This window comes from Lissotriton vulgaris, chromosome 4_2, assembly GCF_964263255.1.
Source record: "Lissotriton vulgaris chromosome 4_2, aLisVul1.2, whole genome shotgun sequence".
NCBI classification, from domain to species: Eukaryota; Metazoa; Chordata; class Amphibia; order Caudata; family Salamandridae; genus Lissotriton; species Lissotriton vulgaris.
The window spans coordinates 23,138,617-23,166,054 of NC_141692.1; the positions used below are offsets into that span (position 1 = coordinate 23,138,617).

A 27,438-nucleotide genomic window follows, 5' to 3' on the forward strand; every position below is an offset into this window, starting at 1 on the left:
ATGCTTCATCATCGGCCGTTGCTCCTCGTTGGACAGGCGGTGCAATGTCCAACGGGCTCACCTCTAGAAGGGGCTCTTTATCGGAGATCTTTTTTCCAACAGCCTGTGGGTGAAGTGCAAGTGAGGGGCCCACAAAGCATGAATCAGCAGCCTTTTTTAGACAGAGGTTGGGGCAGAGGGCGCGGGCGCAGGCGAGGAAACGCTCTGGACAAAAGGGTTCAGTGGGAAGACACACAAACCCTAGGGATGGAAACAAGGAGCAAGACAACAAGGAAGTGAGTTTGGTTGTGAACTTATCATCACGCCAACTTACAAGACCAGAAGAACAAGTCCTCCAGAAAGGATTGGGCTTTGTACCCACCCCAAGAATAGACAACTTAGAATTGACTTGTGAAATTCAAAAATTCTTCAGGAAAGTCAGACTGAGAGCTTTCTTTGATGGGAGACCAGTCGAGACAAGTTCTGACTCCGGTCTTCACAATCCATCAACCTTTACGCCACATAGTGGTATGATACCCAACGAAGTCCTTACATATGAGCAGGCTGTACTCAAGGACATTGGGGCTTTGGGACCGTGTAAGAAACACCATAATCTGTCCAACAGAGAGACACAGATACTCAATTCATTAGGGAATGATGTAACCATCACTATCAAACAGGCAGATAAGGGTGGAGCCACAGTTTTAATGGATAAGAAAGACTATGAAACAGAGTGTTTACGAAAACTCGGGGATAGACGTTATTACACCCCTATCCCAACTGACCCCACAGAACGACTTAAAACCACCATAACAGGATTGGTGGAATCTGCAGAGTGCCAAGAGTGGATCACTAAGAAAGAGGCGGAATTCCTTGTGAAGAAAGACCCAAGAGTCCCATACTTTTACACCCTCCCTAAAATTCACAAGGGGACAACACCAGTACCCGGACGCCCAATTGTCTCGGGGATAAGCTCAGTTTTGGAGCCTTTATCACAATTTTGTGATTATTTCCTGCAGCCATTAGTGAAGAGAATACCTTCCTATGTCCAAGACACCAAAGATGTCTTACGCCTCCTTGACAACCTACAGGAGGACATTCAAATTGACTTCCTGATCACCCTAGATGTGGAGGCCCTCTATACAAACATCCCACAGAGGGCCACACTCTGGGTGATAGAGAGGACTCTTAATACGGAAGTATGGACATCAGCAACACCACCTTCATTCATTATGGAATGTGCTGGTCTTGCCCTGACAGAAAACTTTTTTGAATTCAAGGGGCAGTATTATCAACAGACCCAAGGCACGTCCATGGGCAGTACCTTTGCCCCTTCGGTGGCCTGTCTGTACATGGCAGATTTTGAGGAACAATACATCAATGGACCAATGAATCCATACCAATCAAACATCATACTATGGAGGAGGTTCATTGATGATATCCTCATACTCTGGACAGGGACATCACACCTATACCTTGAGTTCTTCACGTGGCTAAATACCTTGAACAATTTCCTTACCTTCACAATCACTGCTTCAGACTCCAGTATAGCATTTCTGGACCTCACCATCAGATTGGAAGGGGGAAAGGTTAACGCCACTATGTACCGGAAGCCCACGGACCGGAACAGTTTATTACTGTTCTCAAGTCACCATCCAAGAGCCTTAAGACTGAACCTTCCCTTTGGACAGTTTTTGCGGGTTAGGCGCAATTGCACCAACCTTTTAGACTACAGGAACGAGTCTAGTATTCTTTCTCGGAATTTGAAAGACAGAGGTTACCCCATGAAGGAGATCAACAAAGCACGGAAGCGGGCAAAGAACAATAATAGAGAGGCACTTCTGGAGGTCAATGCCAGAGACAGTTCAGATAATAATCCATTGACTTGTGTGACTACTTTCACACCCATCTCTAATGACATTAAGAAAATTGTCAAAAGACACTGGCAGATTCTCAATACAGGAGAGCTGACTATCGAGACCCCAAGGTTTGCCTTTAAGAGGTCCACCAATATAAAAGACATATTGGTCCACACCAGACCGAAACAAAGCACAGTCCGCAGACAGAACACTCTTTGGCAACTCCCTCCAGTTAAGGGACATTACCCATGTGGTTCCTGTAGTGTTTGCCCCTTTACTAAAGTCACCAAATCCATAGAATTAACTGAGACATTCACTTGGGAAATTCGTAACCACACTAATTGTAACTCCTCCAATTGCATCTACCTGCTTAGGTGCCCATGTGAGTTAAAATATGTGGGCATGACCACTCGACCAGTCAAGATCCGTATTTCGGAACATCGTAGTAATATACGATGTAAGAAATCGAACACTAAAATGTGTCGGCACTTTCTGGAACACAACCATAGTGCTGACTCCATAAAGTGGATCATTCTTGAAACCCCTAATATAAGATCCAAACAGGACTTATTCTATAAGGAACAGCGATGGATACATCGGTTATCCACAGACAAACAGGGGCTTAATGAGGATATCCCATGGAGTAGCCTATGATCACATTGATGTCAATACTACCTATCTGTGTCCTGAATAAGGCTCTGTTGTATATAAAGTCTTGACATCATGACTCTGCCATGACTCTACCAGTCTGATGACAGTTCCAACAGACTATCATAATATCCAAATACCCCCCGCTATATGTGGACATTCACTTACAACACTCGCGAAACCATAGTAATTAAAACAACTAACTCTGGTTGATGTACACATGTGTTTGTACATAGACTCACCATGGTTGACTTCCCCACTCTAAGATGGCGCCCACACGAATGCCACTAATTACGCGGCATACCCAACACCTGTTGTTACCTCTGACACAAAGATCTTAACAACCTCTTAATGGTCTCTTACACTAGTGATCATTATAACTTTACCAGTCGTACTATATTTATAAACATCTTGCTGACTGAGCCTGTTGTATATTTTTCTCAGTATTTTTCCCAATATTTTTCTCAATACCATTGGGTTATTTGCACGTTCAAAGATGGCGCCCACGCTAGCGCCATGAGTCAGGTGACACACCGGACACACTGGCAACGCCCACTCCCATCGATATAACGACCCGACCACCGGGAACCCACTACTATCCGGTTCCCGGTAGCGATGGGTAGGGAAAGTAGTCCTGACCAAGGCCTCGAGAAGTAAGTAATGGTGCTTCTTAGCTGGGGGCGCACTGAGAATGAGACGTACCAATCTGTCTGGCTGTGAGTATGTGCCTGTTCGCATACACGGTTGCCTCCGAGTGTGGGAGTAGAAGTGAGCGGGCAACATGGCATCGTTAAGCTGGGGGCACTTTGAGTCTGTAACTCCCACCTCGATATCGGGGTACTTACTTGTTGTTCGTGTTGTCTGTCTGTGTGTGTGCGCATCCTCGAGCAGACAGCTCGCTTGCCCGTTTTGCCTCTGATTTTAAGAGTGTAAGTGAGCGGGTTCAGTTTGCACTGGTGTGGATGGCCATTCACTCAGGCACTTACTGGGTAGATCTGGCACATTTATCACAAACGCGGATTTTTGTACATTACTGCTTTTTTGCACATCAACCAGGCGAACTTACAATGAGACCTGGAGAGCAGTTTATGAATATTGATACATTCTGTTTGTACTACGTTGTGGTGCTCCCCAAGTCCTAGGGTGTACAGTTGACACAAGATGTTTGAAACTTAGTGGATGACTGAAGGCAGAGGAGTGTCTCCACAATAGAATATCCAATACTAAGAGTATGAACCAGAGGGTTTATTAAACCATAACCCAACCCCCCTCCCTTCTCTCAGAACTTGGAGTTGTCTTGACCTGTAGGGAATACTGATAAACCAGATTTGCGTGCCTTTGTCTCCCTTGTAGCCATTAAACTCCTATTGGCTCTCCCCCTTGAAGTCACACCTACCGGGTACTGTTGACACCTGTACTCCTTGACCTTTAGGTGAGTAACTACATAGCCCTTGGAGGTTTACGATTACGACACCATGAAGAAGCTGCTGCTCTAATATTGTATATCATTTTAATTTTCTATTTTATTTTAATTCTTAAACTGTAATCTTAATTTAGAGATGACATGTGGTGAATGTGATTAGAGTTGATATTAATTGGTCACTGCGCACTCAATGTCACTGCCACAGAGTCACTTGTTTCCACACAACCACAGTGTGCTCACGGTCAAATATGGGATACTGTTGACTGTATTTTGGTAACCCTTTCTTTTGTCTCCTCTAGGCAAGAGCAGTCTTAACCAGGTACAACAGTCAAAAATATATATTATAGGTTGATACTTTTTAGGTCATCCCTTGTGATAGATGTATATATTATATTAGGTCCTGAAGAATCGCAGCTCAATTGCAAAGCGAGAAACATGTCGACCTGACAGAACATATTGTAGTCCTAGATCGTGATACAGAACCTCTACCGATCATAGGCTACCCACTGTTTTTAACATAAAGCACGGGAACCACCAGAATAAACTGATCTCCGGTATCTCGTGCCTTATTTTAACGCACCCACCTACACTATCCACCCCTCACCTGGCCCCTCACTTGCACTTCACCCACAGGCTGTTGGAAAAAAGATCTCCGATAAAGAGCCCCTCCTAGAGGTGAGCCCGTTGGACATTGCACCGCCTGTCCAACGAGGAGCAACGGCCGATGATGAAGCATGACACTCGCAAGGGTGTGTGAGGCCATTCATTCCAACTAATGGGATTCCCAGGGTAGCCCTCCACTGAGCACTACCCTCCTATACTACTCTTCCCTTATATTTGACCATACTCTTCATTCTTGATCTTTAGGAACAACCGAGTCCCTCTTGTTAGTGATTGCTATTTGGGGCTCCGACTCTGGTTGGACCTTCCATTCTACCTTCCAGGAATGGTAATTTGAGCCTCAGGATCAACAATTGATCCCTTTCTCTTTACCCCTCTTTTTTGATACACATGGTATATAGGCCATTATCCATGCTAAACATATATTACAAGATCTTAAGTCGAAGTTGGTCCACTCCGACCAGGCCAGATTTATACCAGGGCGGCACACAGCCATAAACATACGAAGACTCAAAACTATTATGGACGCAGAGGACTATAATAAGCCTGAAGCAGTGGTCTATGCTGTAGACATTGAGAAGGCCTTTGATAGCCTTGAAGGGCGCTTCCTATACAAAGTGATGACTGCGATGGGCCTGGGGGGTGTCCTTGACATGGGTAACTGCTCCACACAAACCCACCGGCCATAGCGCGTACTGGGAAGACTATTTCTTCCAGACAGACGGTGGAACAAGGGACGAAGCAGTGATGCACACTATCCCTGCTGCTATTTCCTCTTGCTATGGAGCCACTAGCTTGCCGAGCGAGAAAGAGGCAGGATTACAGAGGCCAGATGATCAGAGAGAAACTCCACCGCAAAGCCCTATATACGGATGACCTACTACTATTCCTCTGAGATACGACTGCGGATCTGGAAGTGGCGCAGGCCATGTTGGAGAAATTTGATAGATTATCTGGCAAGGTCAACCGATAAAAATCAAAGTTATTCCCTTTAGTGCCTAATAGACCCCCACCAATAGATGAGATGCTGGGCAAGGTACCGGAGGCGAGTGGGTAGCAGAGTGCCATTTTCCCCTGACCTGCCTTTGAGCCTGCTTTGACACTTTCCAAGGTTAGGCACTGTGTGGGACTCGAAGCTTGGGAGGAGGCTGGACTGAGAGTGGTGGGAGATCTCTACTGGGACTCCGAACAGCTCCCTTACGAAGAGTTACAGGCTAAATATGACCTGCAGGAGGCCATGTTGTGTAGTTCCTATAGTATCCCTGCAGGACCTGCAATTTTGGATAACATACACTGTGGGTCGGGTGGTAGACTGACTCTGAGCACCCCCAGCGCGTATGTTTGCCTTGTTTGCATTAGAAAGCTCACAGTACCACTAGAATATCCTTTTATCAGAGAGATTCATTTTTGGCAACCTCAGAACATAACAAACCCTGATTTCTCAGACTCGTGGAAACAATATACTACTTTTCACCCAGTCCCTCGTGATTGCTCATTTGGTCTCAGAGAGATACACAGAAGAAACAGTCTAGCGTGTTTACAACAAGAATTTATTGCACTGTTCTTCTCGTGTAAAATATATGTGCTGCTACAACTGTTACACAGTAGCAGAGATATAGGATCAGCAGTACAGTGAATAACAAGAATTTGCAATGCAATAGGTCTCGCATTACTGAAAGTTTGAGCTATTACTGCTGCAAACAATGTAACACCAATAGCTCAAACTTTCAGTAATGCGAGACCTATTGCATTGCAAATGCTTGTTTCCTCTCTCTTTGAGTGAGATTAATTCAAGCACTCCATCCATCACTTTTTTGTATTCTTTATCAGAGCCAGCAGTTGCTTTGGCAGGCCCTTGGGAACGTTACCTTAGTGACAGTATCCTTCTGTTGTTTTTACACTAGAGTACCATGAGTTGTATAGCAGTTTTTGATTTCCTTGATGATTCCCACAACGGAGAAATGAAATAGGAAGTACATTTCCCATTAGTGTTATCAATGACACAGTGTTATTATTGTCAGTAATATCCTTGATTTGGTATTAAGTGGCTCAGTATCATTCGAGATTATTGACTTTGTGTTTACAGCAACTCAGTATTCTGGTAAAGGACCCGGTATCTCTGAGACCATATGATTATCTCCTATTCCGGGGAGAAAACTATAAAACTTCAAATTAAGTGTGTGAATACCATCCAGCATTGGACATTTCAACCCTCCAGGGGCGTAACGCAGGCCACGCAGCCCCCACAGTACAGGGGGGCCCCAAGCTCCAGGGGGCCCCCTCAGCACAGCACTCCTGATTGAGCCTGGAGGGAGCCCCTCCACGTGCCTCGCAGGTTGGCCCCCTCGAGGTTCGTTACGCCAGTGCAACCCTCCAGTATCCCCCCAAACAAACCCACCAAATTCGTAATGAGGGAATTTTCAGGATATTAACTTGAATACAGCTAAATAAAGCTACAACATCTAGTTCAGATCCTTATTCAAATGTCTCCTCTCTGCCTGAATGGAACTCGCAACATTTCAATGGTCTAATAAATGTCAGTACATTATGATGGAACCAAAAGGCTCTTTATTCTGTTTGGAAATTGAGAGAGCATATGCACCACATAGTGTAAATATAGGAAGATAAAAACATAAGATGAAATGCTCTTCTTTCAAATGCTTGAAAATTGTAACCTCAGTATTTTTTGTTTTTCATGTTTTTGCAGATGAGAAAATGGCATCTAGCAGAACTGAATTGGAATTGTGTTGAAGGTTTCTGTTCACAAAAGCTGGAATCTGTAAAAGGATCCATCTGAAGACCGTACATCTGCTGAGATTTCAATAACTGATTACAAAAAATCAATACTGAGCAATGTGGTGCTCTTCAGAAGCTAAATCACATGCTGGTTGCTTAAATAAATTCCTATGCATTCATATACTCTGTAGTTATGGTTATGTCCTCTTTTTATTGAAAAGGCCATTTTGATTTGCTAATATCTTTCATGAATCTGTAGAAAATTAGAGTGACTAGCTTGGTTTTGCTTTCACGAGTTTCAAGCAGACACAGCTGGGGGAAGTAATGGTAAAGGATAGGCCAAAAGAATAATTTTCTATTTTGAGTCCAGTAGGAACTTTTGCTTTTTGTTTCGCAAATAACATGTGAATGAAATTAATAAAAAATTTGCATCAAGAAATACATTTACTCAGATGTAGGGCAAAGCCTCTCAAGAGTTTGAGTGATAAACGTGTTAGAAAAATAAGTGAGTGTTTGGGAAAAGTTTAAGAGTGTCTGTTCAAGAATAGTGTCTGAAGGGCAAATACAAATATGTTTAGCTGAAGCACTGAAAAGTCTCCATTTTGTAAACGGTTCTCTAATGTGCATAATGAAAAATTGTTGGGGACCAAGAGGTGATGGGCTGAGGGAACAAGTTTGATCCCAGTTAAAGACTAGGGCACTTCACAAAACCGTATACATCTCCTTTATTTGAGAGATCAGTCTTGGGTTGCTTGCATTCTGGTTCAAAGAGGACCTGGCTTGGCAGTTCAGGCTAGAATGATCCTATTGGAGTAGGACCTGGGCTGATTTGCATACGGCTGGGTCTAATCTATAGTGAGCAAAAAAATGATAAACTGGGATGCCGCCATTGGCTGACAACAATTCAAACATTCCTTCTAACACTTTTTGTATACTTTATTTGAAAGAAACATAACGAAATTGAGACCCAATAAGGATCAGCAAAACATGAGGGACCTACAAAGAGCCTGAACATGACTGTATTTAAAGTGTAGTTATTATTTGTGTCCCGAAAATATTGGAGCCATTGCAGCCACTAGGGAAGGGTGCATCCATAGGTTATGCATAGGAGGCTCAGGGTTTGGAGGGTGTGTGTGTGAGTCATGGCCAAAAGTCAAGGCTTGTGTCCAAGGCAGCCACATATGGCCAAGGGCAGTGGGTGCATGGGGTTGGCTACTGGTCTCGTCCACTCACCAGAGCTTGATGATCATGCCCAAAAACCTGTATGCAGGCTATGGTAGTACATGGATTGTACATAGAGTATCAATAAGAAAACCAATACAATCACCAAAAACACGCTGGTCAATGGGATTCATCGTTCATTAGACAAACCGTTTATTATGGAAAAATCAATGATATTCCCCCAAAAAAGCTTTACTTCAGGCACTGTTTTCCTTCCGGGGTCTCCACTGATACTTATAAAAGCATATAATAGCCCCGCTCATAACTTGGGGCCAGATGTAGGTAAATAACATTTACCGATTCTAAAATACCAAATTTTACCGGTGTATATATATCAGTATTTTAGAATGGGTAAATGGTATGTAGGTATTAATTCGGTAATTTTTACCGAATCTGTGAAATTCGGTAAATACCGAATCGGTAAGTGGGAAGACCTACAAGGGTGGCAGGGTGTCACATTGACACCCTGTTACATCCCTGAATAGTGCATGGGTGCACATGTGGCACACATACATGCCCTAAGGGCATGTATGTCTGCTACATGGCATTGTTAAAAAAAGCACAAAATTGCTTTTTTAATGGTTTTCGTTATTTACCACCAACTTGTAGTTGGTGGTAAATAACGAATCCTTACAGGTGAAAAGCACTCACTTGAGTGCTTCCTACATTTCAGATTCGGTAATTTACTGAATCAGTATTTAAGTATTCGGTAATTTACAGATTCCTTAAATTACCGATTCGGTAAAGTACCGAATCTGAAATGTAGCCACCTACATCTCAATTGCATAATACCGCTCGGTAGCGACCGAAATTCGGTAATTTCCGCCATTACCGACCGGTATTAGGCTTCCTACATCTGGCCCTTGGATCCTAGGTATTTTCTTTTCCACTGGATTATGCAATCTATTAGGATCTTCTATCCTCAACAAGGAGGAGCCCCACAAGGTCATCGAGGCCCATTCTCCAGTCAAGGCTGCGTCCTCAGTGTTGTCTCAGGGTGTCCTTGTGTTGGATATTAACTGAGCTGCAATGTGGGCTCTGGTCCCCCTTTTCTCTCTGCATTGCTGGCTCGACCCCAAAGTCTGCAAAGATGACCATTTTGCCAGCCGTCTCTTGCAGGACTTCTTTGTTTTGGTTTTACCATATTCCCAGACCCAACACCTGGAAGTATCTGCTTGGGCATTGATCCAAGAGGTGATGAATCTGCAAGTGAACTATTTATCCGAAAAATCAAACGTTTAAAGGGTTCCACAAGGCTATTCTTCAACACGGTGGAACCTAGCCTACTTCCTCTGTCACACCTGTAGGGTCCATGGAGCTAAGAGGTTCTTCATCTGGAATACCGCTGGCAGGTTCACCCTTGGTGCCAATGAGATCAAAGCATTCTCCTCATTGGCAGGACCAGGGGGTGCGATAATCCCCAACTTGGGGAACGTATCGGAGTTACTAGCTTCCTGCAGGTCATCCTACCAATTCTCTTTGTGTACGGCTGTTCAAGTTAATCACTTCTATCATAGTAATTGTCTGAATCCATGCCGCAGAGGCAATGCAGGTATGTGCTCCCCCCGATGAGCCCTAACTAGGATGAAATCGGTCCAGGCTGGCTTGTATTCAGAGAGGACTGGACCTGGCCTGAAAGTTTGAGCTGGACTGTTTCCACTGGAGCAGGGTCTAGTCTGATTTGCAAATAGTTATGGTTTCTTTCTACTCTTTCGATGTTCTACATAGATCCTACAAGACTCTATTTCTGTCACTTTCATAGCGAAATATCACAGAGAAACAAACACTTAGAAAAAGGATGAAAACCGCGGCAGATACAAGTGTGAGTTTCATAAATGACCACTTCTGGCTCTTCAAGCGCTGAGTGGATTTAAATTGACTTGAGTTTGATGAAGGAACAGCGTTTGTGGTCATGAGACCAATCGTGGAACTGACGCCCCATTTCCCGCCACTTCAGAATGGTTCGACATATGGAGTTTTTCATCTAAGACCATGAAGTGATATCAAACAGACAATGAGAGCAAAAGTCAGTGCTTCTGCTGATCATACCTAAACAATCAGTCATGAAACTTAGCCCGAGAGCCCTCCATTTTCCATTTTCCATCATGGATTATGAACTTCCGTCTTCAGTTGCAGTGTTACATCAGTTAAGCACATTTGAGTACTTTTTGATTTAAAAAAAAAAACACAGACATGGATATAATAGCCAGAAATTGCAATTGTTGTACCAAACTTCTGGTAAACTCCGACAATTGCTTCGCATGATAGAAAAGTTACCAATAGCATGCACTACTGTAGGGTCATGGTTTAAATACTACAATTTCCTCTTCCTGCGACTAACAACTTCTCTTAAAATATGCCAGGCTCTATATTTTTTACCATTGTTTTCATCAGTTCTGATGTACTAATGTGGAGCCTTTGCAGTATGTCTGCGTGGGAGGAGTCCGTATAGGGAGAGCACGGTGGTTGCCGTTGGGTAGACCTCTTGGTCTAGAGAAGCTTGATGGGTGTTTTTAGTAGAAGTGATATAAAGCATCCACTCGAGCTTCGGTCAAAGGAACAAACCGAAAAAGAACAAACAATGCATGCATAACAGACCAATTACAATACTGAGAATAAGAGTTAAAGCAGACTTATAATTAGTAGGTTTACATCCTGGACTTCAGTTCTAACCTGCCACAGCGCACAGTAATGTTTAGAGGATGTGTGTGGTAACTGGTTGGGCCCAATGATGTTGTGAACACTTCTGCGTAAAATGTTTAGTGTCTTCTATTCAGGTAGTTACTGGTTGCCAGGCCTGAAGATATGACGTTCTTGCTGTGCCCCTAATAAACTCCTTTACGGACACTGTGTGTTTTCTGTAATTTCCTCACTTGCTGGAAATTCTTCGATTTTGTGACGTCATCCACCTCCTCATCGTCCAAGCACAAGAGGTGCTGTTCTCTGCTCCCAGGATATTCCCAACCTTGTTCGAAAAGGCAACAAACTTCTGTTTTTGTTTCATCGCGACTCTCTCCTGATGTGCTGAGAACCTTCCAATAAATCTATAATGCAGACAAAGTAATGGAATCTGAGGGCAGTAGTTACATGAACCAGGGGAACACGGGAGAGACTGCTTCACTGATGAGGGACACCAGACTGGCCTCCATCTTTCTATATAGAACTACCATTATGTGCTTGAGGTGGGAAACAACCTTTACAACAAAACTTTTACCACACAAGATCCATTACATCGCATGCAATTACAACGCAGTCATTACAACCCATACCATTACAACGCATACCATCACAACGCATAGTAACCTTACACTATCCAAAACTTACCCTACTGTTGCACCCCCTGGACTTAGAATAGTACTTTTTACCCCTACACTATCCAACACTTACCCTACTGTTGCACCCCCTGGAGTTAGAATAGTAATTTTTACCCCTACACTATCCAACACTTACCCTACTGTTGCACCCCCTGGAGTTAGAATAGTAATTTTTACCCCTGCACTATCCAACACTTACTCCACTGTTGCACCCCCTGGAGTTAGAATAGTACTTTTTACCCCTACACTATACAACACTTACCCTACTGTTGCACGCCCTGGAGTTAGAATAGTAATTTTTACCCCTGCACTATCCAACACATACTCTACTGTTGCACCCCCTGGAGTTAGAATAGTACTTTTTACCCCTACACTATCCAACACCTTTTTTTTTTTTTTTGAGTTTCAAAAACCTTTATTGATTCATGAAGCATAGTACATCAATGCATGTAAATCAGGCAGTGAGATTGAGCATTAGAAAGCAAAGTTTAAGCATTTTCCCTTGCCGTGTTGTACCGGTCACTTATCTAATACTGAAATGACAACCAACGTGTACCCTATCCCCTCCCCCCCTCTACATAACGTAGAATTATATCGTAGGAAGCAAATGTCCAGAGTAGTCCGGAAGCAGTCTATATGCATTGCAAAGTCACATCTGTTAAAATACGGGTGTCCTCCATCTCCTGCACCCGCCCGTTTCAGAAGTTAATGAGGAGATATGACATTCAAGCAGTGACCCCAATAAAGGAACCCCATATGGGCCCATTTCTATAGGCAGACAGAGCAAGAAGCAATTACAGGTATAGCACAAGAAGCAGGTGAGCAGACGTGGAGTGTATGCGGATGAAGATTCACTCGGATGTTGCAGTGGGCGGTGTTGCAATGGGTAGAGCCTCCCCAGCCCGATCCTCTTCCTCTTCTACTCTCAACTTGAGGAGATATGCCGTGAGTGGTCCCCATATGTCTTTTGGCTGTGAGGTGGGGGGTAGGTGTTCTGCATAATCGTGCAATCTCTCTTGCCATGTGGACAGAGAATGAATCCAACATTTAAACTTGGGGTCTTGGCCTCTGCCCCAGCGGCACGCTATTAAGCGCTTAGCAAGCAACAGGCCGAGGGCTAGAAATTTTTTGTGTATAGTGACTACAGATTGCGTTAGCCCCAACAGTGCCTGGAGTGGGCATGGGGTGAGTGCCACACCGAGCATGCTTGTAAGTCCTGCAAAGACTTGATCCCAGTACCTAGCAATCTGGGGGCAGAACCATGCTAGATGTATAAAATCGGCACCGGCCGCGCCACAGCGAAGACAGCAGTCAGAGTCACGTTAGTGAAATTTGTGAAGTTTGGCAGGTGTATGATAGAGCCTGTGAAGGAATTTATAATGCAGTAGCCGCAGTCTATTGTTGCTTGTAATCGCCTGTGTTTGAGTGCAGCTGGCTTCCCACTGTTTGTCCGTGAGAGGTGAGTCCAGGTCTCTGTCCCATTCCAATCTAGCTCTAACAGGAGCAACGCTGGGCGCGGTCTGTGCATGTTTGTAAAGCATGGATACAACGTGCCGTGGAGCGTCAGGTTGTACTAGAGCGTGAAGTGGAGCAAATGTATCAGGCTCTGTGGGGAAGGAGGGGGTTATGGCTCGGACATTTTGCCCTTGTCTTGTAAATAGGAAAGTATCCATAACAGAAGGAGGCACATCCCCAAAAAACTGTTCCGCCGTGCGGAATGTGCTTCTTGTATACAGGTCTCCCCTGCAGCATATATTCAATTTACGGAACATTGCGTGGCATAGTACTACGCAGGTGACTTTTAGTCTCGGGTCATTAAACAAGGGAAGGTTGGGCGAGTAAGCAAATGGGTTATCGAGAGCATTTACAAGACGGTTCCAGGCCTGCACAGTGCAGTCTACAGTGGAGGGGTCACGACTTCTCTGACTGACGGGGGTATGAATATAGCCCGTGGGGGCATTGGGGGCCATGTAGCCCGCCTCTACGGCCAAGTGAGCCATATATGGTGGTGAGTGATCCCAATATACGGCGAAGTGAGCTTGCGCGCAATCGTAATATCGTTCAAAGTTGGGTACTTCAAAGCCTCCCAGGTGAAAGGGGAACATAAGAGTGTCGAGGCTGAGTCGCTCCTGTTTCCCTCCCCAAATAAGACACGTAATCTGGGACGTGAGGGAGCGGGAAAAAAAATTGCCTGGATTGTACGGGATATTTACAAATAGGTATAATAGTTTGGGTAATATTTTCATTTTAATTAGCGCAATGCGACCCGCCATGGATAGGGGAAGATGCAGCCATTTTGTGATGTTGTCTGTGATCTTGTCCAGTGTAGTGCCATAACTGGCACGCATCATTGCTTCCTTGTCCCTGTGTATATGGACACCTAGATAATTCAGATCTTCCCGCTCCCACACCAAAGGGTAGTCTTGCTGAAATGGTTGCGTGCTGTCTGTGATCGGGAAGATTGCGGATTTGGCCCAATTAATCTGGACTCCAGCAATCCCTCCAAATTTCGTAATTTCACGAAGGATTGGGTTTAAATTCTCGCAGGGTTTCTCAATGTACAGCGTGATGTCGTCAGCGTAGAGCGACACTAGAAGAGGTTGGGAGCTATAAACGAGGGAGCGGTGGTTGTGTTTTTGCTGGAGCATTGCTGCCAAAGGCTCAATTGCTAAGGCAAATAGGATGGGGGATAGCGGGCAGCCTTGACGGGTCAAGTTCAAGTTCAGTAATTTGTATAGCACGCTACTCACCCAGAGGGTCTCAAGGCGCTTGTGGGAGGTTGGGTGCATTACTTATCGAAAAGCCAGGTTTTGAGCTGCTTTCTGAAGGAGAGGTGGTTCAGCGTAAGACGAAGGTGAGTGGGGAGAGAATTCCAGGTCTTGGCTGCCAAGTAGGAAAAGGATCTTCCTCCCATGGTGGATCTATGGACGCGCGAAACTGCAGCGAGGGCTTGATTGGATGAGCGCAGTTGGCGGGTGGGTGTGTAGAAGGATAGTCGTGTGTTGAGGCATTCCGGTCCTAGGTCGTAGAGAGCCTTGTGTGAGTGGGTGAGGAAGCGGAATGTGATTCTCTTGTGTACTGGGAGCCAGTGGAGGTCCCTCAGGTGGCCGGAGATGTGAGCATGACGGGGGACGTCCAGAATGAGTCTGGCTGAGGCGTTTTGGATGCGTTGGAGTTTTTTCTGTAGTTTGGCTGTGGTACCGGCGTAAAGGGTATTTCCATAATCCAGTCGACTAGTGACCAGTGCGTGGGTGACTCTTTCTTGTTTCGGTGGGGATCCAACTGAATATTTTTTTGAGCATGCGTAGGATGTTGAAGCATGAGGATGAGACGGCGTTGACTTGTCTGGACATCGATAGGGAGGAGTCTAGGATGAAGCCCAGGTTACGTGCGTGATCTGTAGGTATGGGTGCTGTACCCAGGGCCGGTGGCCACCATGAGTCGTCCCAGGCAGAGGGGTGTGATCCTAAGATGAGGACTTCCGTTTTGTCCGAGTTTAGTTTTAAACGGCTGTTCTTCATCCAATCGGCTACTTCATTCATTCCTTCGTGTAGATTGGTTTTGGCGGTGTTTGGGTCTTTGGTGAGGGAGAGGATCAGCTGGGTGTCGTCTGCGTAGGAGATGATGTTGAGGTTGTGTTGTCGTGCAATGGATGCGAGGGAGCTCATGTAAATGTTGAAGAGGGTGGGACTGAACAATGATCCTTGTGGTACCCCGCAGATGACTTCGGGGGCCTCTGATTTAAATGGGGGGAGGCGGACTCTCTGGGTTCTTCCTGCGAGGAACGAGATGATCCAGTCCAGAGCTTTTCCTTGTATTCTGACGTTGCTGAGGCGTTGTATGAGGGTGTTATGACAGACTGTGTCGAAGGCTGCGGAGAGGTCAAGTAAAATGAGGGCAGCTGTTTCTCCATTGTCTAGTAGTGTTCGGATGTCGTCTGTAGCTGCGATGAGGGCGGTTTCAGTGCTGTGTTTGGCTCGGAATCCGGATTGTGAAGGGTCGAGGGATTTGTTGGATTCGAGGAAGGCGGCGAGCTGATTGGCGGCTTTCTCAATGACTTTGGCCGGGAAAGGGAGGAGTGAGATGGGGCGGTAATTCTTAAGTTCAGAGGGGTCTGCTGTGGGTTTCTTTAGGAGGGCGCTGAGTTCGGCATGTTTCCAGCTTTCCGGGAAGGTGGCGGAGTTAAAGGAGCAGTTGATGACATCGCAGAGATGGGGTGCGATGATGGAGTCTGCTTTGTTAAAAATGTGGTGGGGACATGGGTCGGTTGGAGAGCCTGAGTGGATGGAGTTCATCAGGCGGATGGTGTCTTCAGTAGTGATTGGGTTCCAGGCGCAAAGGTTGTGAGATTGCTGTGTTGGTTCGGAGGTGGGTGGAGTGGTCTGATCTTCGGGCTGGTTATCAAAGCTGTTATGTATGTCGACGATTTTGTTGTGGAAGAAGGAGGATAGTGAGTCGCAGAGGTCTTGGGATGGAGTGATGTCGTTGGTGCCGGCGATGGGGTTGGTAAATTCTTTGACGATGTTGAATAGTTCCTTGCTGTTTTGGGCGTTGTTGTCGAGTCGGTCCTTGAACGCTGATTTCTTGGTGGTCTGGATCAATTGGTGGTGTTTGCGGATGGCGTCCTTGAAGGTGGTCAGGTTGTGAGTGGTTGGGTTTTTTTCTCCAGGATTTCTCGAGGTCATCATTGAACCAGGGGGCCTTTTTGCTACCTTGTTTGATCTGGTGGTTTTTCAAGGGTGCTAGTTCGTCCGCGCTGTGGGTGATCCATTGCGTGAGTTTGGTGGCTGCTTGGTTTGGGTCCGATGATATGGTAGGAGGGTTTTGGGTAAGCGATGTGAAGAGTTGGTAGGTGGAGATTTTGTTCCAGTTTCTTCGAGGAAAAGGTTGTTGGGGATTGTGAGTCGTGGTCTTTTTGTAGATGAAGTGGACGCATCTGTGGTCCGTCCAATGAAGCGCCGTGGTGTGATCGAAGGAGATGTGTTTGCTGGAGGTGAAGATCGGGTCGAGCGTGTGTCCGGCTAGGTGGGTGGGGGTGTCAACAAGTTGTTTGAGTCCGAGATTGGCCAGGTTGTCCAGGAGGGTGGTGATGTTGCTGTCGTTTTTATTTTCCAGGTGGAAGTTGAGGTCTCCCAGTAGGATGTAGTTCTCGGATGTGAGGGCATGTGGGCTGATGAAGTCAGTGATGTGTTCGTTGAATTGCGTGCGGGTTCCTGGTGGTCTGTAGATGAGGGTGCCTCTAAGTGTGGTCCTGGGGTCGGTGTGGATCTGGAAGTGAAGGTGTTCGGCGGTCGTGAGGTTGTCGTCGGAGCTGGTCGTGATGCGGATGGTGTTCTTATGAACGATGGCGATGCCTCCTCCTGTTTGGATGGTGCGGTCTTTTCGGATGATCTTATAATTGTTCGGGATGGCTGTGGCAATGTCGGGTGCTGATGAGGCGTTCATCCATGTTTCAGTAAGGAAGGCGACGTCCGGCGTTGTAGTGTCGAGTAGATCCCAAAGTTCAGTGGCGTGTCTGTGGACTGAGCGGGTGTTCAGCAGGATGCACTTCAGGTGGTTAGAGTCGGAGTTGTGTTTGGGGGAAGTGGGTTTAGTGTGGGTACAGATGCAGGAGAACTTGCATGAGTGGCAGGCGAATGGTCCATTGGTGTGTCCTGGGGTTGCTGTGCAGCATTGTGGTGTGCGTCCGGGGTTAAGGGCAAAGAGGGTATTGGCGGCGTACGTTATGCGGGTGGGGTGTGAGAGCCAGGGGGTCTGGCGCTGGGCGCGGTCCAGGCGCAGACGGGCTTACCTTTGGCGCACCTTCGGCGCACATGGGGCGCGACCGCTGCGCGTGAACGCTGCGCGCAGATGCATCTGTCATAAGTGGATAGTGGAGGGGAGGGGCGAGGGCGGAGCAGCTGGGAGGCAGGGGATGGCGGGGTGGGGGGCAGGAAGGCACAAAAGTAAACAACAAAATGGATGGCTGCGAGCCGAAATCGAAAGAGGAATGGGGCACAATCACTGAAAATGCGAGTTAATTGGCAATGGCACCGGCACAATCAAGCACAAGACAAATGATTAAGGCTAGGCAGCACAGCACAGTATAATTATACACAAAGCGCACTTTCGCACAATAGCGCTATTTTACTAATCTATTGTGCAGTCAGGCACTACTGGTAGCGTGAGCAATGCAAATTAATTCCAAGCAATTTAAAGCAGTTTAGCAGTCTTAAATGTTGTCTGGCGCTACAATACCACTCGGGAGCTGGGAGTTGTTCCAGCGGTGCTCGGGCCAGCAGGCACGGGAATCAAACAGGACCCATTGAGGAGTACAGTAGCTGTGGGTTGATAATATAATAATTTCACCCAGTCCAGGAATCTGAACGGTAGGCCCATATGTTGTAATGTGCCTAGCAAGTAATCCCATTCTAGTGAATCAAATTCCTTTGTGGCATCAAGGAAGACCGCCACGGCGTCACATTTGGGGTTGAGATCTTGGAGCACATCATGAAGTCTGCGAAGATTGTGAGAAGTAGCCCAATTGGGCACAAACCCAGCTTGGTCCGGAAGAACTAAACGTTCCATAAGGAGATTAAGTCTTGTGGCTAAGACCTTTGCTAGTATTTTGGTGTCGTTGTTTATGAAAGAGAGCAGTCGATAAGAGTCGCAATGTGAGGGGGACTTACCAGGTTTAAGTAGAGAAGTAATAAGTGCCTCTTGCATGGTGCGGGGCAAGCTTCCCTCCTCTAGGGCGGCATAGTACACCTGTTTCAGGATGGGGGCAAAGAGTTTATAAAAATCAATCGGAAGGCCATCCGAGCCCGGGGCTTTGCCAGAACGCATACACATAATAGCGTCAGTTATCTCATCAAGTTCCAGTGCAGCGTGTAGGAACTTCTGCTGTCCCTCCCCCAGCCATGCCAGCGCAACGTCATCAAAGTACGTGGAGAGGTCAATAGGCTCTCTTCTGTGTGAGTAGTACAGTGTCTGATAGTGGTCTCGGAAAATGTGGATGATATCAGGGAGGTTCCTATGAATGTCACCACTCTCATCATGTATTTCTGTAACGTATGTCGTGAAACTGGGGGTCTTAACAGCATTCGCTAGGGCTTTCCCAGGTCTGTCCCCTTCTTCATATATACGAGCCATATGTGGGCGCCCTAAGAACGTTCCCTCCTTATCAGCCAATTGCGTGTATTCAGAGAGTTTGCGGCGCATGCATAGAAGAATGTCAGGGTCAGCAGGGCTGTGAGCGCTGGACCTCTCCAGCTCCTTGAGCTCGGTCTCTATTTTATGCAGTTCAGTGCGCAGAGATTTTAAAACTCCGCCCCCTTTTGCGATGCACAATCCTTTAACGGTAACCTTGAAGGCCTCCCAGACAGTGGTCACGCTGTCGACAGAGGAGATGTTACGCTCGAAAAAATCACGAATATCTTGTTGGAGTTCGGCCTTGAAGGCCGCATCTCGAAGGTGAGCAGGGTTGAGACGCCAGGACAGGTAGGGGGAAACGTTCAGGGGTATCTAACTCTACGAGGACCGGTGAGTGGTCTGAAAAGGTGCAAGCAAGATGGACCGCACGGGTCAGCCAGGGAGCTAGACCGGCAGAGACAAACACATAGTCAAGTCGTGCCCAAGTAGAGTGTAGGGAAGAGTAATGTGTGCCTTCCCGTGATGTAGGGTGAAGATGTTGCCACGTATCTATTAGATTGTTATCTGCTACGACATCGCAGAGCGCGCCCTGCATGCCAGTGTAGTGTGAAGGAAGCGGACCTGACCGGTCAATAGAAGGCTGCAAAGCCGTGTTGAAATCCCGCCTAGAATAACGTGCGTGATGCCCAGTGTGGGTATCCAGCTCCATAATGCCAGCAGGGTGGAGGGTTGATCTACACTGGGGCCATATAGGTTAGCTAACAGAACATCATGCGAGTATAGGCGTCCCCACACGAGACAGAACCTACCTTCACTATCAGCGTCGCACCCTGTAGGTATGAAGGCCACTCCCTTTTTAATCAGAATCATGACCCCTCTAACATAATTAGAATAGCGTGAAAAGGTGCGACTGGAGGCCCACCTGGTTGCAAATGCAGGGGCTTGGTCGGGGGCAAGGTGTGTTTCCTGTAGAAGGAATGCTTGATTCCGGTCTGGGAAAGATATGGCTGTGTAGTTCGGACTGGACTGTTCCCATGGGGCACAGGGTCAGAGCTGATTTGCATAAAGCCAGTATCTAACCCAGGGTGGTGTGGAGTGCAAAAAACGATGGATTTAGGCCCAGATCATTGTACTGGGGTGAATGTAAGACATTGATCTACATTCTGTCCATCAAATTGTTTTTTGTAATTTTCTCCCTCAGTGTACTGGGGTAGCCCAGCCGTGGGTCCCAGAGCCTCCACACCACTGGAGTCAAGCTAGCCGGGCTGATGAGAGGTGTTACCTCGAAACCGGTCCGGTCCTCGGATGCTTGATTCCGGTCTGGGAAAGATATGGCTGTGTAGTTCGGACTGGACTGTTCCCATGGGGCACAGGGTCAGAGCTGATTTGCATAAAGCCAGTATCTAACCCAGGGTGGTGTGGAGTGCAAAAAACGATGGATTTAGGCCCAGATCATTGTACTGGGGTGAATGTAAGACATTGATCTACATTCTGTCCATCAAATTGTTTTTTGTAATTTTCTCCCTCAGTGTACTGGGGTAGCCCAGCCGTGGGTCCCAGAGCCTCCACACCACTGGAGTCAAGCTAGCCGGGCTGATGAGAGGTGTTACCTCGAAACCGGTCCGGTCCTCGGATGCTTGATTCCGGTCTGGGAAAGATATGGCTGTGTAGTTCGGACTGGACTGTTCCCATGGGGCACAGGGTCAGAGCTGATTTGCATAAAGCCAGTATCTAACCCAGGGTGGTGTGGAGTGCAAAAAACGATGGATTTAGGCCCAGATCATTGTACTGGGGTGAATGTAAGACATTGATCTACATTCTGTCCATCAAATTGTTTTTGTAATTTTCTCCCTCAGTGTACTGGGGTAGCCCAGCCTTGGGTCCCAGAGCCTCCACACCACTGGAGTCAAGCTAGCCGGGCTGATGAGAGGTGTTACCTCGAAACCGGTCCGGTCCTCGGATGCTTGATTCCGGTCTGGGAAAGATATGGCTGTGTAGTTCGGACTGGACTGTTCCCATGGGGCACAGGGTCAGAGCTGATTTGCATAAAGCCAGTATCTAACCCAGGGTGGTGTGGAGTGCAAAAAACGATGGATTTAGGCCCAGATCATTGTACTGGGGTGAATGTAAGACATTGATCTACATTCTGTCCATCAAATTGTTTTTTGTAATTTTCTCCCTCAGTGTACTGGGGTAGCCCAGCCGTGGGTCCCAGAGCCTCCACACCACTGGAGTCAAGCTAGCCGGGCTGATGAGAGGTGTTACCTCGAAACCGGTCCGGTCCTCGGATGCTTGATTCCGGTCTGGGAAAGATATGGCGGTGTAGTTCGGACTGGACTGTTCCCATGGGGCACAGGGTCAGAGCTGATTTGCATAAAGCCAGTATCTAACCCAGGGTGGTGTGGAGTGCAAAAAACGATGGATTTAGGCCCAGATCATTGTACTGGGGTGAATGTAAGACATTGATCTACATTCTGTCCATCAAATTGTTTTTTGTAATTTTCTCCCTCAGTGTACTGGGGTAGCCCAGCCGTGGGTCCCAGAGCCTCCACACCACTGGAGTCAAGCTAGCCGGGCTGATGAGAGGTGTTACCTCGAAACCGGTCCGGTCCTCGGATGCTTGATTCCGGTCTGGGAAAGATATGGCTGTGTAGTTCGGACTGGACTGTTCCCATGGGGCACAGGGTCAGAGCTGATTTGCATAAAGCCAGTATCTAACCCAGGGTGGTGTGGAGTGCAAAAAACGATGGATTTAGGCCCAGATCATTGTACTGGGGTGAATGTAAGACATTGATCTACATTCTGTCCATCAAATTGTTTTTTGTAATTTTCTCCCTCAGTGTACTGGGGTAGCCCAGCCGTGGGTCCCAGAGCCTCCACACCACTGGAGTCAAGCTAGCCGGGCTGATGAGAGGTGTTACCTCGAAACCGGTCCGGTCCTCGGATGCTTGATTCCGGTCTGGGAAAGATATGGCTGTGTAGTTCGGACTGGACTGTTCCCATGGGGCACAGGGTCAGAGCTGATTTGCATAAAGCCAGTATCTAACCCAGGGTGGTGTGGAGTGCAAAAAACGATGGATTTAGGCCCAGATCATTGTACTGGGGTGAATGTAAGACATTGATCTACATTCTGTCCATCAAATTGTTTTTTGTAATTTTCTCCCTCAGTGTACTGGGGTAGCCCAGCCGTGGGTCCCAGAGCCTCCACACCACTGGAGTCAAGCTAGCCGGGCTGATGAGAGGTGTTACCTCGAAACCGGTCCGGTCCTCGGATGCTTGATTCCGGTCTGGGAAAGATATGGCTGTGTAGTTCGGACTGGACTGTTCCCATGGGGCACAGGGTCAGAGCTGATTTGCATAAAGCCAGTATCTAACCCAGGGTGGTGTGGAGTGCAAAAAACGATGGATTTAGGCCCAGATCATTGTACTGGGGTGAATGTAAGACATTGATCTACATTCTGTCCATCAAATTGTTTTTTGTAATTTTCTCCCTCAGTGTACTGGGGTAGCCCAGCCGTGGGTCCCAGAGCCTCCACACCACTGGAGTCAAGCTAGCCGGGCTGATGAGAGGTGTTACCTCGAAACCGGTCCGGTCCTCGGATGCTTGATTCCGGTCTGGGAAAGATATGGCTGTGTAGTTCGGACTGGACTGTTCCCATGGGGCACAGGGTCAGAGCTGATTTGCATAAAGCCAGTATCTAACCCAGGGTGGTGTGGAGTGCAAAAAACGATGGATTTAGGCCCAGATCATTGTACTGGGGTGAATGTAAGACATTGATCTACATTCTGTCCATCAAATTGTTTTTTGTAATTTTCTCCCTCAGTGTACTGGGGTAGCCCAGCCGTGGGTCCCAGAGCCTCCACACCACTGGAGTCAAGCTAGCCGGGCTGATGAGAGGTGTTACCTCGAAACCGGTCCGGTCCTCGGATGCTTGATTCCGGTCTGGGAAAGATATGGCTGTGTAGTTCGGACTGGACTGTTCCCATGGGGCACAGGGTCAGAGCTGATTTGCATAAAGCCAGTATCTAACCCAGGGTGGTGTGGAGTGCAAAAAACGATGGATTTAGGCCCAGATCATTGTACTGGGGTGAATGTAAGACATTGATCTACATTCTGTCCATCAAATTGTTTTTTGTAATTTTCTCCCTCAGTGTACTGGGGTAGCCCAGCCGTGGGTCCCAGAGCCTCCACACCACTGGAGTCAAGCTAGCCGGGCTGATGAGAGGTGTTACCTTGAAACCGGTCCGGTCCTCGGATGCTTGATTCCGGTCTGGGAAAGATATGGCTGTGTAGTTCGGACTGGACTGTTCCCATGGGGCACAGGGTCAGAGCTGATTTGCATAAAGCCAGTATCTAACCCAGGGTGGTGTGGAGTGCAAAAAACGATGGATTTAGACCCAGATCATTGTACTGGGGTGAATGTAAGACATTGATCTACATTCTGTCCATCAAATTGTTTTTTGTAATTTTCTACCTCAGTGTACTGGGGTAGCCCAGCCGTGGGTCCCAGAGCCTCCACACCACTGGAGTCAAGCTAGCCGGGCTGATGAGAGGTGTTACCTCGAAACCGGTCCGGTCCTCGGATGCTTGATTCCGGTCTGGGAAAGATATGGCTGTGTAGTTCGGACTGGACTGTTCCCATGGGGCACAGGGTCAGAGCTGATTTGCATAAAGCCAGTATCTAACCCAGGGTGGTGTGGAGTGCAAAAAACGATGGATTTAGGCCCAGATCATTGTACTGAGGTGAATGTAAGACATTGATCTACATTCTGTCCATCAAATTGTTTTTTGTAATTTTCTCCCTCAGTGTACTGGGGTAGCCCAGCCGTGGGTCCCAGAGCCTCCACACCACTGGAGTCAAGCTAGCCGGGCTGATGAGAGGTGTTACCTCGAAACCGGTCCGGTCCTCGGATGCTTGATTCCGGTCTGGGAAAGATATGGCTGTGTAGTTCGGACTGGACTGTTCCCATGGGGCACAGGGTCAGAGCTGATTTGCATAAAGCCAGTATCTAACCCAGGGTGGTGTGGAGTGCAAAAAACGATGGATTTAGGCCCAGATCATTGTACTGGGGTGAATGTAAGACATTGATCTACATTCTGTCCATCAAATTGTTTTTTGTAATTTTCTCCCTCAGTGTACTGGGGTAGCCCAGCCGTGGGTCCCAGAGCCTCCACACCACTGGAGTCAAGCTAGCCGGGCTGATGAGAGGTGTTACCTCGAAACCGGTCCGGTCCTCGGATGCTTGATTCCGGTCTGGGAAAGATATGGCTGTGTAGTTCGGACTGGACTGTTCCCATGGGGCACAGGGTCAGAGCTGATTTGCATAAAGCCAGTATCTAACCCAGGGTGGTGTGGAGTGCAAAAAACGATGGATTTAGGCCCAGATCATTGTACTGGGGTGAATGTAAGACATTGATCTACATTCTGTCCATCAAATTGTTTTTTGTAATTTTCTCCCTTTCCTGTAGAAGGGCCACATTTATGCCCTGCCTGTCTAGGTATCCCAATACATGTCTGCACTTTCTGGGGTCGTTCAGGCCTCTTATTAGATTAGTATCCTGGAATATAATCTGTTTTTGTTCAGTGCGGGTCATAATAACCAGGAAGAAGATATAGCATGAAACGGCGGTGCAGTCCATGGTAAAGTGTAAATTGGGAGAACATTTGTGACATGAGCGACACAAAGCATGTGCAATTGGTATAACAGTGATACTCCGGACTTAGGATAACAATGCCCCCCCCCCCTCTCCCACACTAGCTACCCCAACTTGCCAGGAAAGAACCATCCCTCCCCCTTAAACCAACCGCCGAGATGTTGCTCCCAGCGGAAACCGTCCCAGAAGTGAACAGTCATTAGTTCTCAGTGGGGAATGCCATCTGATGGGGGGCCGCTAGAGGCTCCTGCCCACGACACTCCTTCTCCGTATTTCACCCATTTACTACCTGGGTCACAGGGCAGAAACAACGGGGTGGAGAGAAGCAGCCAAGAGACAGAAGGTGTTCTTAAGTCTATAGAAACGTAATACATCACCAATCAGTAGGACTTCATCACGGCCCCAGGAGGAGGAACCCCGACGCTAGATAAGTCCATCACGGAGGTGTCCACTCAAGAGTTCTGACATGGGTGAGTGAGAGCGGGACCGGTGTCTGGCAGCCGCCTCACGCGAGGCCGATCTTCTGTCGTGTTTCAGGTATTCCTCAGCTTGATTGGGCATCTGTAAGATGTGTTGGCGGCCTCGATGGTGGAACCGCAGTCTCGCAGGGTAGAGCATCGCGTATTGGATACTGCGGGATTGGAGTTGCTTCTTCACCGCAAGGAATTTGCGCCGAGCCTCTTGCACCACCTGCGTGAAATCCGGGTAGAAGGATAACGTGGTGTTCTCAAAACGAACTTCTCCCTTCTTTCGTGCCAGGCGTAGCAAAGTATCACGGTCCCGATAGTTAAGGAATTTCATGATGATCGGACGTGGTTTCGCTCCAGGAGGAGGTCTGGGCGCCAATGAACGGTGTGCACGTTCGATAACTAATTGCTCCGAGAAAGATTTGCGGCCGAAGAGCTCACTCGGCAGACGTTCCAGGTAATCCTCCAAGCGGCCTGTATTGGTGGATTCTGCTAGGCCAAGCAGGCGCACATTGTTCCGCCTAGAGCGCGCTTCCAACTCCTCATTTTTGTCCGCAATTACTTTCAAGAGTTTGTCCATATGTGTCACTTGTTGTCGAGTGGAGGTAGCGCTATCCTCCAGATCTGATATTCTGTGTTCAGCTTCTGTTATGTTATGTTATGTTAGCTGTTTTTGTACCACGCACAGCTGCCCCAGCAAAGGGGCGTCCTGGCGCCAAGAAAGGTATACACCACATCGCAATAAGCCGCAGGATCAGAGATTTTTATTAAGAAGAAAGGTTTTAATAGCACGTCTGAACTGGAATAAGTCTTCCAGTGCTCGAATTTCCGCAGGAAGAGAGTTCCACAGTTTTGCGGCTACTACTCGGAAGGAGCGGCCGCCAGTCCTACTCACCAAGAAACGTGGGACAACAGACAGGTTCTGACCCATCGATCTCAGGGATCGGGAAGGGACATAAGGGGTCAGTAGATTCATCAAAATAGGGGGGGCCGTGCCTTTTAAAATTTTAAAAGCCAGGCAAAGCACCTTAAACTCGATCCTCCGAGCAACAGGTAGCCAATGGAGCGCCTGCAGTGCTCTTGAGACCGAACATCGCCTAGGCAGTCCTACTACCGCTCTTGCTGCGGCGTTCTGCACTCGCTGCAACGCATGAGTTCCGCCTGGTTTGTTCCAGCTAGCAGTGCACTGCCATAGTCTATCCTAGATAGTACTGAGGCCTGGACCACAAGCTGTCTAGTGGGGGCATCGAAGAATTTAAGTACAGGTCTGATGCCCCTGATAATGCCAAAACAAGAGGCAGCCACCCTCTTAGTATGGCAGGTGAAACTGAGGGTAGGGTCCAGCCAGACCCCAAGATTTTTTATCTCCATTGCAGGAGAAGGGGTCATTCCTAACTCGGGAGGCCACCAGTTGTCATTCCACCATCCAGGCTGCTTTCCGACCACCATGACCTCTGTCTTCTTAGTGTTCAATTGGAGACAGTTCTGATTCATCCAATTGGCCACCGCACGAAGCCCCTCGCAAAACTTGAGGGCCTCCACAGCTGAGTCCCCACTTAATGTGACCGCCAGCTGCGTGTCATCCGCATAGGAAACCATTGTCAGGCCCCATCGTTTGACTACCGCAGCCAGCTGTCTAACATACAGATTAAATAAAGTGGGGCTCAAAGATGATCCCTGTGGGACCCCCAGTGTGAGTGGGTGAGAGGTAGATTTACCGGGTGGGATCGCGACCTGGAATGATCTATCAGAGAGGAAGGAACGGAACCAACACAAAGCCGACCCCCTAACGCCTGCTTCCTCTAACCGCCGCAACAGGATCTCGTGGGACACCGTGTCGAACGCGGCACTCTAATAACAGGAGTGCCGCTGTTCGTCCGGTATCCAGCACGGAGCGCAGATGTTCAACCATAAACAACAAGGCAGTCTCCGTGCTGTGTCCTGCACAAAATCCATTTTGAGTGGTATCCAAGATGTTGGCTTTGGCGAGATGGTCAGCCAGGATCCCATTCACGTGGGCCTCGGTGACTTTGGCAGCCCACGGCAGCAGTGAGATGGGGCTATAGTTCTCAGGTTTTATCGGATCTAGGGTAGGCTTTTTTAAAATAGGTGTTACTACCGCTTGCTTCCACCTGGTGGGCACGGTCCCTGAGGCCAGCGAAAGGTTGATGAGAGCTAGCATGGGTGAGCGACATGTTGCCTGCATGTTCTTAAACTGGGCCGGTTTAAGTGGGTCCACGGGGGAGCCAGATTAGATTTTTTGGCTCAATAAATCAAACCCCTCCTCAGAGAGGGCGGCCAGCAGGTCCAGAATCACATCATCGCCCATCCGACAACCAGCTGAGTCCGGATATTGCATGTTAGTTGGAAAGGTGCGGTAGAT

At 47.6% G+C, this 27,438-nt stretch overlaps 1 long non-coding RNA gene across 1 annotated transcript in view; it reads left to right on the plus strand.

Annotated features, from left to right (window-relative positions):
• Nucleotides 1-7,537, plus strand: part of LOC147718167 (uncharacterized) — an 85,558-nt gene extending 78,021 nt beyond the window's left edge. The window contains exon 4 of the long non-coding RNA XR_015295558.1: nt 7,238-7,537. This is a non-coding gene — a long non-coding RNA (uncharacterized LOC147718167). The remainder of the gene's footprint in view (nt 1-7,237) is intronic.
• Nucleotides 7,538-27,438: the final 19,901 nt, after the last annotated feature.